We start from the raw sequence: 16,264 nt of genomic DNA on the forward strand, positions 1-16,264 counted from the left end.
GAAGAGCTCTGCTATAAAGATGTGGACAAATATGTGGCATGCCAGAGAGGTTACATGTCACCTACTTTACCTGGAAGAACTCTTGAAATTAATATAATTTGGAAAAAAAGTGAAAACCAGCACTTCATAAAAATTAAGTGCAATCAGATAGGATGTATATGTGTTTGTGGGCATAGCGGTCTCCCTGACTCTCTCTGATACTTTAAAAACAGTGTTAAAAGTTATGAGCCAAACCCCTGAGAATGGATACATGAAAAAAGGAGACTAGCCTGATCATTTGCCCCCTCTGCACATGTGTTTTAGGACAAGTTTTTAATTAAACAGTCACCTGCTATTTGTTCATAGAATACCCACCTCATCGACTCAAAGCAGATGGTGACCACTGGATAGTGTTTTCAGATCCCTGTCTGTCAGGGTGAAAATGTGATAGAAATGCCTTCAAGAAACTTCCCAGTGAAGGACTGGAAGCATACATACAGAGTATAATGCAGAAGTCACAAGCTAACCAGTGAAGACGAAAAGGAAAAAGTCAACTTGTTCTTTAGCTCAGTGCTGTTGGTCTTGAGCACTGAATGTGGTAGGTGTTCTTAGATAAAAGAATATCTGATCTTGTAATAGAAGGATATAATAATTCAAATACACTAAAAGGTTTTTTAAACCTATTTGGACCATCATCATCACCTCATCAGACTTCCTGCAAAATTCAGGCCGTTGATCCTCAAACTACAGTTCCTCCCTTCACCCTCTGACTACTGTTTGAGCTATAATATGTGTGACTTTACTGTGATCATATTCTTTTGATGCTTATTTTTAATGTGTTGCTTGCATTTGGCCTTGCACTTTTGATTTGATGTTGCAGGGTAGCCAGCCCAGGTTTGCTCACAAAGGTATGCACAAAGGCTTTGTATGCAAAGTTATATTTTAAATATTGCTAGAAGCAGTCTCACATTTATGATGTTTTGGTTTTTTTATAGTTACTTTTATTTATATTTACCCTTAATTTTATTTAAACATTTATTTATGTTTATATTTCAAATTGCAGTGAATTGAAAAATGATCAAAAAATTATGGGTCCTTTTTTTTTTTTTTTTGAAGAAACACTCCTCCTAAGAAGAGAAGAAAAAGAAATCAGGATTTTTGTAGATGTAGACATTTCAAGATGTTTTTCCTTTTTTAAATAAGGGGAAAATTAAAATAAAAATAGTAGATCTCCTTCCTTTATTCAGTCATTTTTAATACCAGAGCCCTAAAAGCTGGTTTGGAAGATGAACATGCATTACAGAAATATCTAAGCATGCATTTTTTTGCCTGGTCCTGGATCAGTGACAGTAACACCCTCCTGGATATTTTTCCAATACAGGGGAGGCTGCTGATTGCTGGTTTATAGATGTTGGGGCCATTTTTTTGTTCCTTAAAATTGTGTTAATGTTGCTTCTATCTCACAGTATAAAACCATGCTGTTGCTATGAAGAATTCACTGAAAAACTCAGTTATTGAAAAACAGTTACAGAAATCTTTCTGATTCATGAATGTGGCTGTACTGGTTAGGGGTAATAGCAGCACTACCATAGCCAGCTTACTCTCTGTCAATAAATCTGTTGTTTCAGTCTGGGTGAGTAATGTGATCTAGCTTTTGATATTACAATGTTGTTCTGCGTAGCAACATTTGTGTTCAGGTGTAACATGAACCCATCGTTGACAGCGTGTCAATGAAAGTGATGCCAACCTATCCTTTAGTCAGCATGTCATTGTGCTCCTTACTGCAGCAAATTGTACATCCTTGTAATATATGTTATGTAGTCAATGCTTTTTTTTTGCTTTTTAGTTTGGAAAAAAGAGAGAGTTTGATTCTGATCTCATGGGGCACATGGGGCTCATGGGGCTGAGATGCCCTGTGAAGATCACAGGTAATTTAGTTAGAACTGTTGGAGCTGCATTGCTCTAAAAGTGGAGAAGGGCTTGAAGAATTAACCCATGGTTTAATTTACATGGCAGTAATTTTCTTGCAACTCTATTCACTTTGTTGGTGTTAGGAGGACAGAAGTTTCCAACTCCTTGCATAGGCTCCCTGTTGCATAGACAGCCTAAAATTTGTTGCTGGCTTCTCATCACACTGATTTCCCCTTGATGACCTTTGTGGTCCTGTTTCCAGCCTTGACAATCCACTAAAATTCCTGTTAAATTCTACCTGCAGGTCAGAAGGACTGCTGTTAATCTTCAAGTTTCAAGAGCTATTCATTGCGTCTGACTGTCACATTCAGTCCTTCCTCCCAGGTGTTTTCATCTTCTCCCATAGCTTCAGTTTGTATTTGATGAACAGTGACCTCTTCAGAGGAATCTCATTTAATTTATCTTTAAAATGTCTTTCAAACCACTCCGACGGTATAAACAAAAAAAATATTAATATTTATGAGTTGCATATTGTAATCCACTAAACAGTTCTGAAGAGCAAGTCACAGGAAACAGGGTTGGGAAAATCTATTCGCTCATCAGCCCCTGTCAGTGCTTAGCTGCTTCTCCACAGGATATTGTCAAGTGTTTTTTCCAGCTGATGTTTAACTGGCCTGTTCTGACTGGCCAGATTAAACATTCCCATGTGGATTCCCGTTGAGGGGGGTATCTATTGCAATAAATGCTGCGAATACCCTTGAGCTCAGCTAGCCTTCTCTGGGCTTTGCTGCCTTTTTGGAAGGTGCCAGCAAAGGAAAATCAATACGGAACATGTAAAATTGCTGGCCAGGGGTTTGGAATAACTTCTGATGCAAAGGAGGAAGATAAAGCCCCCATTTCTGGGAGAAATTTTTCCAGTATTTAAATTTAAACAGGGTTAATTTGGGAACAGAAAGTTCTAGAATGGACATATCTGTTTCCAGGAAAAAAAAAAAAAGAAAAAAAAGGCATGTATTTCTCAATCAGCTAAAATGTCCCTGGCCATATGTATTGGCATTCTGACACCTCTTTCCACACAAAACTAACCCTGGATTTAAGAAAGCAAGTAATTATTTGCTGAAAGTTAAGTCTAGAAATAAATCTTTTCAGGATCCAAGTCTTGTTAAATATTTTGTGGTGGTTGTGTTTGATGGACTGGACAGAAGAAAGCGTGCAAATTTCAGATTTGTAGTTCTAATGAATTATTAGGAGGGAGAAAATATTCCCTGAGTTTCCTTCTCCTTTTTCTTTCATTGTTCAAACACTTTGTATGGACAAATTCTACAGCTGCAGAATTGTAGAAAATATTGGACCGGTGATGATGGCTAACAGCTGGAATGGTTCAAGTGCTACTTAGATGTAAAGTGATACAGAGAAAAAGGACTAAACAACGGCTGCTAACATAATGGTCAAAACAAGGAATTATAGGTCAGATTTTTTAGGATTTAAACAGGATTTTAAGAGAATCTATTTTCAACAGAAACATAACAGTTAAAATCTGCCACTGTTTCTGTGTGCGCAACATCTCATCCAAAAGCAGGACTGTCACACGTCCAGATATACCTTCTTCCACCCAGAAACTTTGTGCTGTCACAAAAGGAAGAAGGTAAGCATCCACCTTGAACTTCCAGCTGCCAGGCAGATGTCCCAAATCCCATAGGGATGGCCACTGTGCCTATGTAGAATAACTGTGCAAAGGATGTGTGATGAGTCCAGAATGTCGGGGCTGTGCCAAGCACCCTGCTCTTAGTCTGCAGAGTTGATCTGTGTGCCCACACTAAGTTCAGAGCTGTTCCAGCACTGCATGATCTCGTTGTGGTGAGATTTCCCAGATGGAAGAAAGGGAGCCTGAGGTGGATGTGCAAGTAGAAAAAAGGCTCTGTGGGTCTTCTCATGAGCCTGAGAGACAAACAAGTGAAAAAATCACCACCGAATAGCCATATATGCACACAGCAACTATCAACCTGCAGTTTGTGAGCATTTTGTTCATCTGTGACAGTTCCTATGCAGTCATTGAAAGGCGTTTAAAGAAAGACAGCCCACTGGCTTGGGAACTGAATCACTACAGAGGGATCTGCAGCTCCATTGGAAATTTTCTAGGGGTGCAAACTGGAAAACGTTTAAAAAAAGGTCAGGTAAAATTAGGTTTAAGTGTAAAATGCTGGAGTGAGCCAAGGTGGAAGACTTCACAGCGCATGTTCGTAGAATTTGGATTTTGGCACAATTTGATGTTGTTTGATGCGGTTTTCTGTTTACTCTGAAGAGAGTTACATATATATGTATGTATGCCATTAATACTTCATATACCTACATAAACATATATATACTTTGAAGTATGTATATGAACACATATATGTATATATAGACACATATATACACACACCTATGCTTTCATATTTACTTATTTATTTGTTTACATATACATACACATACCTCAAAATGCACCTCTGTTACTTTCCTGCCCACATACTCTTTGTGTGAAACGGAGAAAACAGTGAGAAATGGTTCAAGGGACTCGGATGCTTGCAGGTCACTGCTTGTCAAGAGATGGTTCAGTAAACACCAACTGAAGTGGCATCACCTAAAAACTCACCCCCCATCTTTCTTTCTTATTTCTTTTTTCTCCTCACTTTCAGACTGCAATAACAATAGCAGCCTCTGTGTAGGGGATTTTCTGTACGTAATAGCTAATTAGGGTTAATGGGTTTCCACTGTTTCTCAGGTCATTGGCTCCTCCCAGCTGGCCCCTAATCCCCACAAATGCCTTGCACCTCAACTGTTCCCTTGTTTCCTGGAAGACGATGCAACAGACCTTTGGTGTTTCAAATTGGATGAGCCACTTTGAATCACACTGAAATCAACTATCCAATTTTAGCCTAGTCAACCTTTAATCACGACATGAGTGCTTCACTTTCTTTCATTCCCTCCCCCTCTTATATATGGTAACATGTCTTTCATAAATGCCAAGAGAAACAGGATAATCACTTTTAGTTCCTCCTCCAAGGTCAGCAAATCACAGCTGACTCAAGTGTATCTGGTTCTTGTCCTCTCTGAAAGCACCTATGACTGTGTGAGAACGTAGCTGTTTAAATTATTCTGATTACCACTTGCCTGAGACAGTTCTTCTTATACCAAGGCTTTCTTTTGTAGTTCTCAAAGCACTTGTTAGGAGATGTTTTATGGAAGATGAGTACTAAGATAAAGGTCTTGCCCAAAGTCTGCAGTAGAGCTGGGAGCTTATCTCAGGAATGGACTGCGATGTTGCAGTCATTGCTCCACTATGCCTCATACTAGGTGGGATGGCAGAGAAGCAGAAAAGTGTTTCTGAGGAGGCTGGCAGCGTAGCTTCTAGCACTGGTGTATGCTCCAGAGGAGTTGTGACTAGCTTTTACACATCCACTACTGAATGAGTATCAGTGTGTATCTTTACAGGTAGAGATTTACTGCTCTCTGACATTTCTGCCAGTGTAAATACAGGATAATTTCACTGCAACCACCATAGAATTGGTGAGAGGCAGCACAATCCAGCCCACACTGCTTTTCAAGTGAAAATAAGGGAATGTTTTGTTGAGAAGCACCAAAGATAAAAGTGGCTGTTCGCATCATCAAACTACAAAAATGAAAGAGGAAACAATTGGTTGGTTTAATTAGCATTCATATTCCTATTATTCATGCTGGCTGTTCCAAGCAAATGGCAGGTCTTTACTCTGCCTTCAGTGGGAGCAGGAAAGAGGCCAGTTTCACTCTCTGCTTTTTTGTTATTATTTTTATTATCTTAGTAGTACATTGATCAGAGTTTGTTGGCAAGTATGTAGCACAGATCATAGGCATTCCTAGTGTTGTTTTATTGAAATGAGTAAAATGACATCAAGAGGAAAGTTGACCCAACATGTTTTGTTTTGGTTTTAATCACAAAATCTTGCTGGGCACTGATCAATTCTTTTTCAAACAAGATTGCTCCAGATTAAACAAGAGTAGTACAAACCAAACCATGCAGGGCTTGCTTGTTTTGGACACTGTTATTGAAGAGGTGTAGCTTATAAGCATCCTGCCAGTTTGATCAGTTTAACAGTGCACGGGAGAAAGTGTGCAGTGTGTTAACTATTTATTATGCCAGCCACCTATGCAATTATTTGAAGCGCCTTAGTTCATCTGACCTTTAAAACTTACTTTAAAACACAATCACTTTTGATCAAGTGGAGCATTAAGGTCAGTTCTTCCTCTCATAGCAAAGCAAAGCCAGCCACTGTTGTGCAAGCAGAACTGGACCTTTTAAAGGATATAATTGTTTTACAACTGCAAGAGACGATAACTTAAAAAATTAAAGACTAAAGGTGATGTGGATTTAAACCATGTTTTAGAGCCAAACAAGCAGTGCCAAAATAGGTCCAAATATAAAATGCTGTCATTTGGCCAGATGACTGTATATCTCTTTAACTCAATCCTGGTTGTTTTGGGATACTCCTAAGTAAAATCAAACATGTATGAAAACATGTGCAGAATTCGGCAGACTCTTCTGTGTTCACAGAATTGGACTGCTGTTAAGAAGAGCACATTTCAGCCTTAAGGACCACCTGAAATGCTTTTTGGCCATATAATAAGACTGAAATAAGATCTAAATGGCCAGCGGTAAGTGTTTCCCTTGTTCCACTCCCCACTTCCCCTTTCAGATTAAACTCCCACTGACTTCATTGACGGTTTGTCTTAATGGAGTAATAATTGAATAAATCTCAAGGTCTGACTCATACAATAGCCGTGTGATCCACCCAGATACTGTGGCTTGTTAGTCTATTTTAAAAAAAAAAAAGTGGGCCTGATTTGGGTGATGTTATCTTTAAGGAGGAAGACTTTGCCCTTTGGCAGCTGTTGCTGTGAGAACGTTCACCTCCCGTCAATATTGTGATATCAGATTGGGGCCTCGTGATGCCCTTCATTTGGAGATGTGGAAGCTCAAAGTTTAGCAGAGTAGCATGGCATGTGCTTTTATCTTGGCTTTCAGTTGCCCGATGACAGCAGAGGTGGGCCTCGGCCCTGTTGGTTTTGACCAGAGAGAAAGCCTGCAAGCTGAGCTGTGTTTCTTGATAGGTCCTCAGTGGACTTCGAAGGTTGGACCAGTTTTAAATTTCACAAATCATCCTTACTCAATTGACTGAGTTGAGAACAAATTCTCAAGGGAGTAAAATACTTTCCACTTGGTTCCACTCCATGTCCCATGATATCACTAACACCTTGGCTTAAGTCCTCTAGCCCATTTTCAGCACAGAGGCTCTCTCTTTTTCACCCCTTTATAGAGTTAGTGTCAAAGCCTCCCACACCTGGTACCACACACACGTGTTCCTCCAGAGCAGCAATATACCTGTGTTATGGTTACAGTGTAGTTTTTCAGGGTCATGTGTTAGGTGCAGTACCTATTAGAGGTACCAGACTTTAGTCAGACTCTAAAAAGGCCTAATTTTTACTTTGATAGCACAGGAAATACACTGACCTGCTACGCCCCCTGCCCCCCCCCCCCCCCCCCATAAAGCATAAAATGCTATATATTTTTCCTGCCTCAGTTTTCTGAAGGAGTGTTTTTTACTTGTGGGTGCCTGTGATTCTTCTGCTGCAGCTTTGTGCTTCTTCTCAGCACTGTCCAGCTCATCCTGGTCAGCTTTTTTCTAACTTTGGACAGTCTGAAGTAGCCTGGACCCCACCCAACTGTGAGAACATTGACTATCTGTTTCTGTCTTCTTCTAGTGGACCTGGGAGTCTCCCATTTACCTTACTGTGGAGCTCTGAAGGCTAGTGTCAGTATCTTGCTTCCTTTGCCACGTCTTTGAGCATTTGCCAATCTAAAACAGGAGAAAACTTGCTTTACATAGCCCTTGTCTGAGTAGACAAAGACTGAGGTAGATTGAAAACTGGCTGAATGGCTGGGCCTAGAGGGTTATGATCAGTGGTACAAAGTCCAGTTGGAGGCCAATGACTAGTGGTGTACACCAGGGGTCAATACCGGGTCCAATTCTGTTCAATGTCTTTGTTAATGATCTGGATGGCAGGGCAGAGTGTACCCTCAGGAAGTTTGCAGATGACACAAAACTAGGAGGAGCAGCTGATATGCTAGAGGTCCCTCTGGATGGTAGCAGGCTGGAGAAATGGGCTGACAAGAACCCCTTGCAGTTCAAAAAAGGGAAGCACATAGTCCTGCACCTGGAAAGGAATAACCTCATGTACTAGTATGTGCTGGGGAACGACTGGCTGGAAAGCAGCTTGGCAGAAAAGGACCTGGGGGTCCTGGTGGACACCAAGTTGAACATGAGCTAGTGATGTGCCCTTGCTGCAAAGGGGGTGAATGGTATGGGTGAATGGGGCTGCATTAGGAGGAGTGTTGCCAGCAGATCGAGGGAGGTGATCCTTCCCCTCTACTCAGCGCTGGTGAGGCCACACCTGGAGTGCTGTGTCCAGTTCTGGGCTCCCCAGTACAAGAGAGACATGGACACGCTGCAGAGAGACCAGTGAAGGGCCACGAAGATGGTGAAGGGACTGGAGCATCTGTCCTGTGAGGAAAGGCTGGGAGAGCTGGGACTGTTCTGAATTCCAGAGCCACACAACAGTATATCACAACAACTTGATATTTCACAAGTTGCATAGAGATAAATGCCACAGGTTATCTCACATATATAAATATTAATACATGCGTGCAGTAGGAGATGGGTATAGATACAATGAAATGCTGTACGTGAGTGAATTTATATCATAATGAACAAGGAGGGGTTACTCACTTCATGAACTAATCTGCAATGAGTCATAAGGTAAATTTAAGTAATTTCTCCCTGTTTTGTGTAATAAAAGTGGTAACCAAAGATTTATGAATAACTGAAGATCTACTGTTTGATAGCAGAGAGCAATGTAATGCCATCGGATGATACAGTTTATATACGCTGGAGAAGATAAGCTCTTACCTAATACGGCAGCTGGTGCAGATACATGGCAACGTTACGTGCCAAAGGAGACAAAGGACTGTGCTAGGAAGGGAAAGGTGAGGGTAAAGACCCCTTGCCCCACCCTGGTTAAGCCAACCCCTGTATGAGTCAGAAGTGACACTGGTCCTCAACAGCTGTGTGCTGGTTTTGGCTGGGGTAGAGTTAATTTTCTTCATAGTAGCTAGTATAGGGCTGTGTTTGCATTTGTGTTGGAAACAGTGTTGGTAATTCAGGGATGTTTTCATTATTGCTGAGCAGTGCTTGCACAGAGTCAAGGCCTTTTCGGCTCCTCATACCACCCCACCAGTGAGTAGGCTGGGGGTGCACAAAAAATTCAGAGGAGACATAGCCAGGACAGCTGACCCCAACTGACCAGAGGGATATCCCATACCATATGACATCATGCTCAGCAATAAACCAGGGGGAAGGTTGTCTGGGAGGGCTGCTGCTTGGGGACTGGCTGGGCATTGGTCTGTTGGTGGTGAGCAATTGTTTTCATTTGCATCACTTGTCGTTCTTGGGTTTTATTTCTCTCTCTTTGTTATTTTCCTTTGTATTACAATTTTTATTTGTATTGTTATTATTATTATTTTATTTTATTTCAATTATTAAACTGTTCTTATCTCAACCTATGAGTTTTCTCACTTTTACCCTTCCAAGGGTGGTGGTGGGGGAGTGACCAAGTGGCTGTGTGGTGCTTAGTTGCTGGCTGGGGTTAAACCATGACAAGCTGTAACAGTTTCCTAAGGAACTGTGGTTTGTGTAATCATGGTCAATCTCCTCTTCCCTCCAATCCACTTTGGACCCTTTTAGCTAATTTCAGCTACATGAGATAGAGGGGCTGGGTTTTCCAAAATAGTAAATTCCTACCAGCTTCATGAAAATCAAGAGAGAGAGAGAAGGTCAATTCAACATCACCACCGAGGGACAGGCAGGCGGAATTCAAGCATTACTTTGTCCACTTGATAGCAAGCATTTGGTGGGCTGATCAGCCCATATGTAGCCCTTGACTAGCTGCATTGCATGCTGTTTCTTGCTTGATAGTAATCTCATAGGGAAAGGTGCAGGGAATTGGTTTGGGTAGGGGATAAAGGGCAAAAAATGGCAGAAAATCTGGCTTTATTCATACCACTGGTTGTACAATAATGTGGAGTTTTCCCATGTGATGTTTTCCTTCTCTGTGTTTAATTTTTCTAATACAGTGATTTAATTAAGGGCTTCAAGAAGTGGAACTTAAGGTAGTTTCCTGAATCTGTATTCAATATTTCCCGATATTTAAATGAGTACAGTAGAGGGACTCGTAACTAGAATTTGGAGCCTTTTCAGAAGGGCTCCAAATGAGTGCTTTGGAGATGGGTCTTATTTTTCTCAAAATCTGAGTGTTTTCAGATCCAGAATTCTGGTTCTGAACAATCTTGGACAAAAATTTTTTCCTACTGTACCAATAGGGAATGTTTTCCTTACAGGCTGGGTGTTGGGGCTTGATGGACAAGCTGCCTCATCTGTTATGGCAGAGCCTATGTTTCTGCTAGCATCTTCTCACATAAATATTCCATGCATCAAATATGTACGACACGCAACATAATTGCGTAAAAAGGATGACGTATGAGAAAAAATACACAGTGCCTGTGGCTAAGAATGTCTTAATCAGATGTTCAAAATGCACATCTACGCACCAAGGAAATATTTTGAGGTATATTATCTAAGCTTGCTATGAATAAAGATTTTTTTCATGTTAAACATAATAGCTATCATTGGAGGACAAATCATCGGGATGTATTTGTAGTCCTCTTTTTCTGGGGCAGTGGAAATTTTCTTTCTTTTTCCTTGCACTAATTCAGACAAATCTGCTCTTTGGTCTTTCCAGCCAGATTACTTCAGTAGTTGCCCTCAGGACAGCTTCTTTAAGCATAAACTTATGTAGGGCTCATGCTTTTTATTAATTCCAAGGGCTTTTATACTGGTTTTCCCATTAAAACTGAGGGAGAGAATGACTTTGTCATTGTGGCTGTTCCAAGTGAAGATGAGATGTTGTTTAATCCTGGGCTGTGGAATTCCCTCGTTTTAAGATCTATAATTTGTTAAGATTGGTAACTCGTAGTGCTTGAATTGAAGAATTGTGGGTTACTGTAAGAACCAGCTGGAGACAGAGAGCTTTAGGTGCTTAAGTGCAATGTAGACTTGTGGGACTGAGGATCGAAAATCCGAGTAGGGGAGCTGGGAAAGAGAGAAGAGACTATGATGTTGTATTGTTGTCATGTATCCTTAGTGAAGCATGGTGGTGAATTTATGACTCGCTGAGGACAAGTTGCTTTTGCCATAGCCTGTTAATTTCTAACAGGAATGAATGAATAGATGAGTGGGTGAAAGCGGCAAAGAACAACAAACAAATACTACAAACTTAAAGAAAGCAATATTAAATAAATGAAATGTTACAGTATGTGACTACAGAAGAGAACCTGGGGGAACTGCAAAAAAGGGAATGGGAGTTTGTAATAAAGTAAATACAAATTAATGCTAAGCTACAGAGAAATTCCCAAGGAATTATATTTTGCATCCACATGAATACTAGGGTAATTCATCATGATTAATGATGTTACAATGCATCCTGGTATGTGTTGAAATACTTTCCTGTTCTGAAAGTTGGAGAAAAATGTTTACTATGAGCAGCTAAATATGGACATTAATCATTATGTCTTTAATGCCAGGTCAAAACCATTTTCCTGCTGTGAATATTCTGCTCATTATTATAACATTTAGAGTTAATAGGCTGACTGAGACAAGTGTAAAATTCCAAAAGAAATTGTGCAATTGAAGCTAGAGTTGCATAGAAACTCTCACACCTCTCAAAATGTTTGGGTAGTCTCCATTGCTACTTACTTTTCATGAGGCACAGGTACAAAATTGTCGGAGGAGCAACAAACGTAACACAAGGTGTGTTGACACTGATTTCACAATATCTTTTGTAGTCAAGGCATGAAATTAAATTCTCAGTCATACTTGCTCTGTGAAGGACAACATGGACTCTGGGTGAATGGGTGCAATCCTGGTGACTGCAGTGGCATGCCCTTCAGCAAGTGTTTAGTTGCTATACTGACTAGGAGCCCAGGCATCTGGCTTCTCTGCCTGGAGTTCCTAGGTCCTGCGCCTCTCCTTGGAGAATCCCCTCTGAAGCCCATCTTGTTGCTCGTGCAGTCAGTGCCACAACTGCTGGTCTCACCAGGAGCAGGATCAAAATCCTAATTTCTCTCTGTCTCTGTTCCCTATCTGGAGGACATGCTTTGAGTCTGGTTGTTGAAACCTTTTCCCATCCTCAGGCTCCTGACTTCTGCTCTCCTTGCATCTGAAAGGACAATGTCACCACCCCTGAACATACCTTCTGTTCCAGGCCCTGACCTTGGCCACTTTGTGCTGCCCTTCTCCATGCTGGCACCAGTATTTTTGCGACCAGGGGTTGTCTCAGCTGCTTCACAGGGCTAATATTCAGCCATTTCAGTTCCCTGATTTGCCGCTTGCTTGGCCTTGTGAAAGCTAGACCTAGCTCAAAGGAAATAGCAGGACATATTACAATGCTCTCCAGCAGCAGCCTGCACTTCGGGGCTGCACTATTGGCTGCTCTTACAGCTTGGAGGGAATTGGAAAATGCAGCCTGATCCTGGTATTCCCCTTACATTCACCCTTTCCCTGTTTGTGGCCCATCTGCACCGGCCTCCTCTGATGAAACAGCTCACATTATAAGTCCCCCTCCTTTTTGGGTACCTTATGATAACTTGGACCCAGGCCACCACATCAACTGAGCTTCCCCTCCGCTTGGCTCAGGGCTGTGCTGATGTTCAGTGGAGGAACTGCTCAGCGGCAGCAGCCAGGAGGAAGGCTAGGCAGGAGCTAAGGCTGCTGGCCACATCCAGGTGGTTCATGCCTCCTGGAGAGCCAGACCCCTCTGGGGAGTGTGTGACAGCTCTGGCAGCATAGGGGAGCACAGGCCATGGCATCCTTGAGTGCCACTGTCCCTGTTCAGAGCTGGGGAACCCAGGGTCTCTGGCAATCCTTTGTCAATGACACGTGGCAGCAGGCTGGCATGCTCTTCCTCCCCAAGCTCACCTCCCACAAACGTGTTTGAGGGGCTCTTCTCATGCTGGAGTGGGTTTATTTAGGGGAAATTACACTGGCAGGCGCATACCCGTATCTGTCTGTTTACATTTTGAAGCTTCTGGGGCCGTGTCCAAAGTCCACTGAAATCAGTGGGAGTCTTTCCATTTATTCCAATGAACTCTGATCAGGCTGTGTACTGACACAGAAAGGAGACTTACAGACAATTTGCCACCTCCCCACTCCCTTCCTCCCTGCTTCCTCTGCCCTGGCTTCTCATCTCCCTCCTCCTCTCCCCACTGACACCATCACCACATAAACCAGAAAGGCTTAACAAAGATTTCTGTTATCAGTGACATTTAAAGCTTCCAGAAATCAGGAGTCTTTGTAATCACGGTCGCAGGCTTCGTAATCCTCCTGTGCCAGTACTGATTATACAGGTAATGGGGTGCTGTAGAAATGTTATCACTGCCTATTCAGAGTGCTAATCCAGTCACTAGAAAATTAATGATCGCATTACATTTACACGTATTTCTCTCTGTCTAAGGTATTGGAATATCGTGCTTTCTTTATTGGATTTACTTTCTCTGTTTATGTTCTCTTTCCCCAGAGGAAACACAACCACCTCCCTTCTGTTGCCACAGACAGGGAAAATGATGTGGGCAAGGCGATGTGGGCAGTCTGTGGCAGAACAGGGAATTGAACGTGCGTCTCCAAGCACCAGGCTAGAGCAGGGAGGGTAGATCCCATGATTTCGAACAAAGCAATGATTTTTTGTTGTTGTTTAAAGGCCACATTGGTGACTTTTTGCAACACAAATGGCTGAAGTAATCATTACCAAGCAAACAAATAGAGGTAGGAAAAGGGCAGAGAGAAGGAACTGTGTACTTCAATGTTTTTTAATATTTCAAGTTCTTTGAGAAAACAAGGCTTCTAGCTTAATCCAAGCTATACTTGGAGGTTATTCTGGAGCAACCAAGTGACTTACCTACAGGGGCCGGTGCTTCTCTTACCTCACCCTGGTGATTCCTCCACTGGAAATCATTTTGCAATACTCTGTGTCCTGTTTATAAGTGCTGTTAAGGGACAGTGATGTTTTACATCATGGAAACAGGACTTTTATCTGCCTCGGATGAGTATTTAGAGGAAAATTTCCCTGGAAAACAAGGCTGACTACCTTGTTCCGTCCCTTCCATTTCACAGCTATGCAGCACCCACAGCCTTTGCTAGGAGCTGGCCCCGCTGCCTCGTGCCAGTGAGTGGAGGAGCGGAGAGCCTGGCTGCTCTCAGCCTTCAGGGTGAGGGCACCAGCAGGGAAGGCTCCTGGGCTGGTGGAAGGATTCACTGCCACCCCCTGCTGCAGCCCCTGGCAAGGGAGCAGAGCCAAGGGGAGCTGGCGGGGAGGAACCCAAATGTGTTGCAACCCGTTACTCTCGGCTGACATCAGGGCCCCCAAGGGGCTTCCTGCAAGCCAGCGCAGCGTAAGCAGGCCTGGCGTGGGTTATGAGACACGAAAGTGGCTTGGAGCCACCTTTGTTCCTCCCCTTGTAGCCCCTCTGCTGTGCCCATGAGCGGAGGATCTCAGGGAATTGGGATGGAAGCAGCAACTGGCCAAGAACCCATGGGGATGAGAGAGACATTTTAGACAGTGATAATTTTGATCAGCGCTGCATTGTTTTAATTGCATACTCCTTACAAGGAGTTGCAAAGACTAATGGCCTATGTGGTATGATACTGAGAAGAGTATTTTGTTTAACATAGTGGGGAGTGTATAAAGTAGCAGATGAGAACTTTGGAAAGATTGGATTAAATTCAACAGATCTGGAGGAACTCTGTGTATATGTGTGTGTAAATCCTGGGGTCCTTAACTTTGTCTTGGGCTAAGCACAGGCTGAATGGGGGCTGCAAACTCTACATAAACTGTGGATTATCTTGATTGTATACTGTCGGTTTTTATCCTAAGAGTAGCTTATTTCTGAGTAAATTCTAAATATTATCTAAAAGGCTAGTACACATATATTCAAATGGTTTCACTATGCAATAATCTTCACACTGTGGTTTCAGTCCTGGACACAGCAGTGGCTTTCTGGAGTTAGTAACCTGAGTCATGTGAATGCTCCTGTGTCATCTTTGGAGTTTTTTTCCTTACATTAAGATAAGCAGGTATGGGCCTAGCGGAGCTCATGTAAAGGGTTAATTAGATCCTCCCTATCATCAAGTTAAAAAACATAAAAAATAGGCTTTAGAATGAAAGAGGAAATAGGTTGTCCTAATTTAAAGCAAGAGGTGACTTACCACAGCTCATTGCTTAAAAAAGACTCGGTAAGTTAACTCAGTCAATGAAATGGTGACATTTCTCAACAGTGTATAGCATTGCCTCAAACAAGCATTTATGTTTTTCATAAGCAGCTACGTTAAATTTTTAATCAATGTTTGGCAGACGCTTTTATGTTTCTAAGCATTTCATTAATGTTTCAACAAATGTATTCACATCTTCCAAAGCAAAACTTCTGCTACATGTGAGTGCCCCAGAACCCTTTACTGCAGACAGGAGTAATGGTCAGGAAGAGCCCATGGTCTTGCATGGGCTTGAATGCCCTGGTGGGAACATGACATGGTGTGAGGAATGTAGAGACTCAGGGAGCCACCTTTGGGCAACCTGAAGGAGATGAAACATCTGAGAACTGTTGAACCCCAGGCAGTATGGGCCGAGGCATTGTTCCTTGATGGAGAGTGAAAATGGAAGGAGTTTGCTGGGACAGCATGCATGTACTGGTGATATTTGTGAAAAGCATGCAGGCAAAAAGAGCACAGATGAGAGAACAGTGGGGACTCGAGGAGGAGGTCCTGGATGTGACGGGAAGTGGAGGAGCAGCAGGGTTGAACAGCAAATACATAATCTCCCAAGAACCGGAGGGTATTGGAACACTTAACTGTGGTCTAAGATAGAGCAGCTCATGCATGGCCGTGAGTGACTGAGATAATGAGGTGGGAGTGAGTGATGAAGGATTATATTCAGCAGGAGGGAAGCAGTTTGATTCCTTCATTGCTCATTCCCAAGCACTCTAATGTTTGGGTGGTATTTCAGTGGCAGGGTTTTTATAAGGGAAGTGTGATGTTGTTGTATGGGGTGCTAGCCAGATCCCACTGAGCCATACTCTCAATCTTCAGTCTTCTTAGTCACAGTTTTTTCAACAGACCATTCATCTGTTCATAAAGTTGCCAGTGTTTCAACATTATCATTGCTAAGGACTGGCCTAAATTTACATTTTTTTTCCAATGTA

The sequence above is a fragment of the Aquila chrysaetos genome, chromosome 7 (assembly GCF_900496995.4).
Source record: "Aquila chrysaetos chrysaetos chromosome 7, bAquChr1.4, whole genome shotgun sequence".
NCBI classification, from domain to species: Eukaryota; Metazoa; Chordata; class Aves; order Accipitriformes; family Accipitridae; genus Aquila; species Aquila chrysaetos.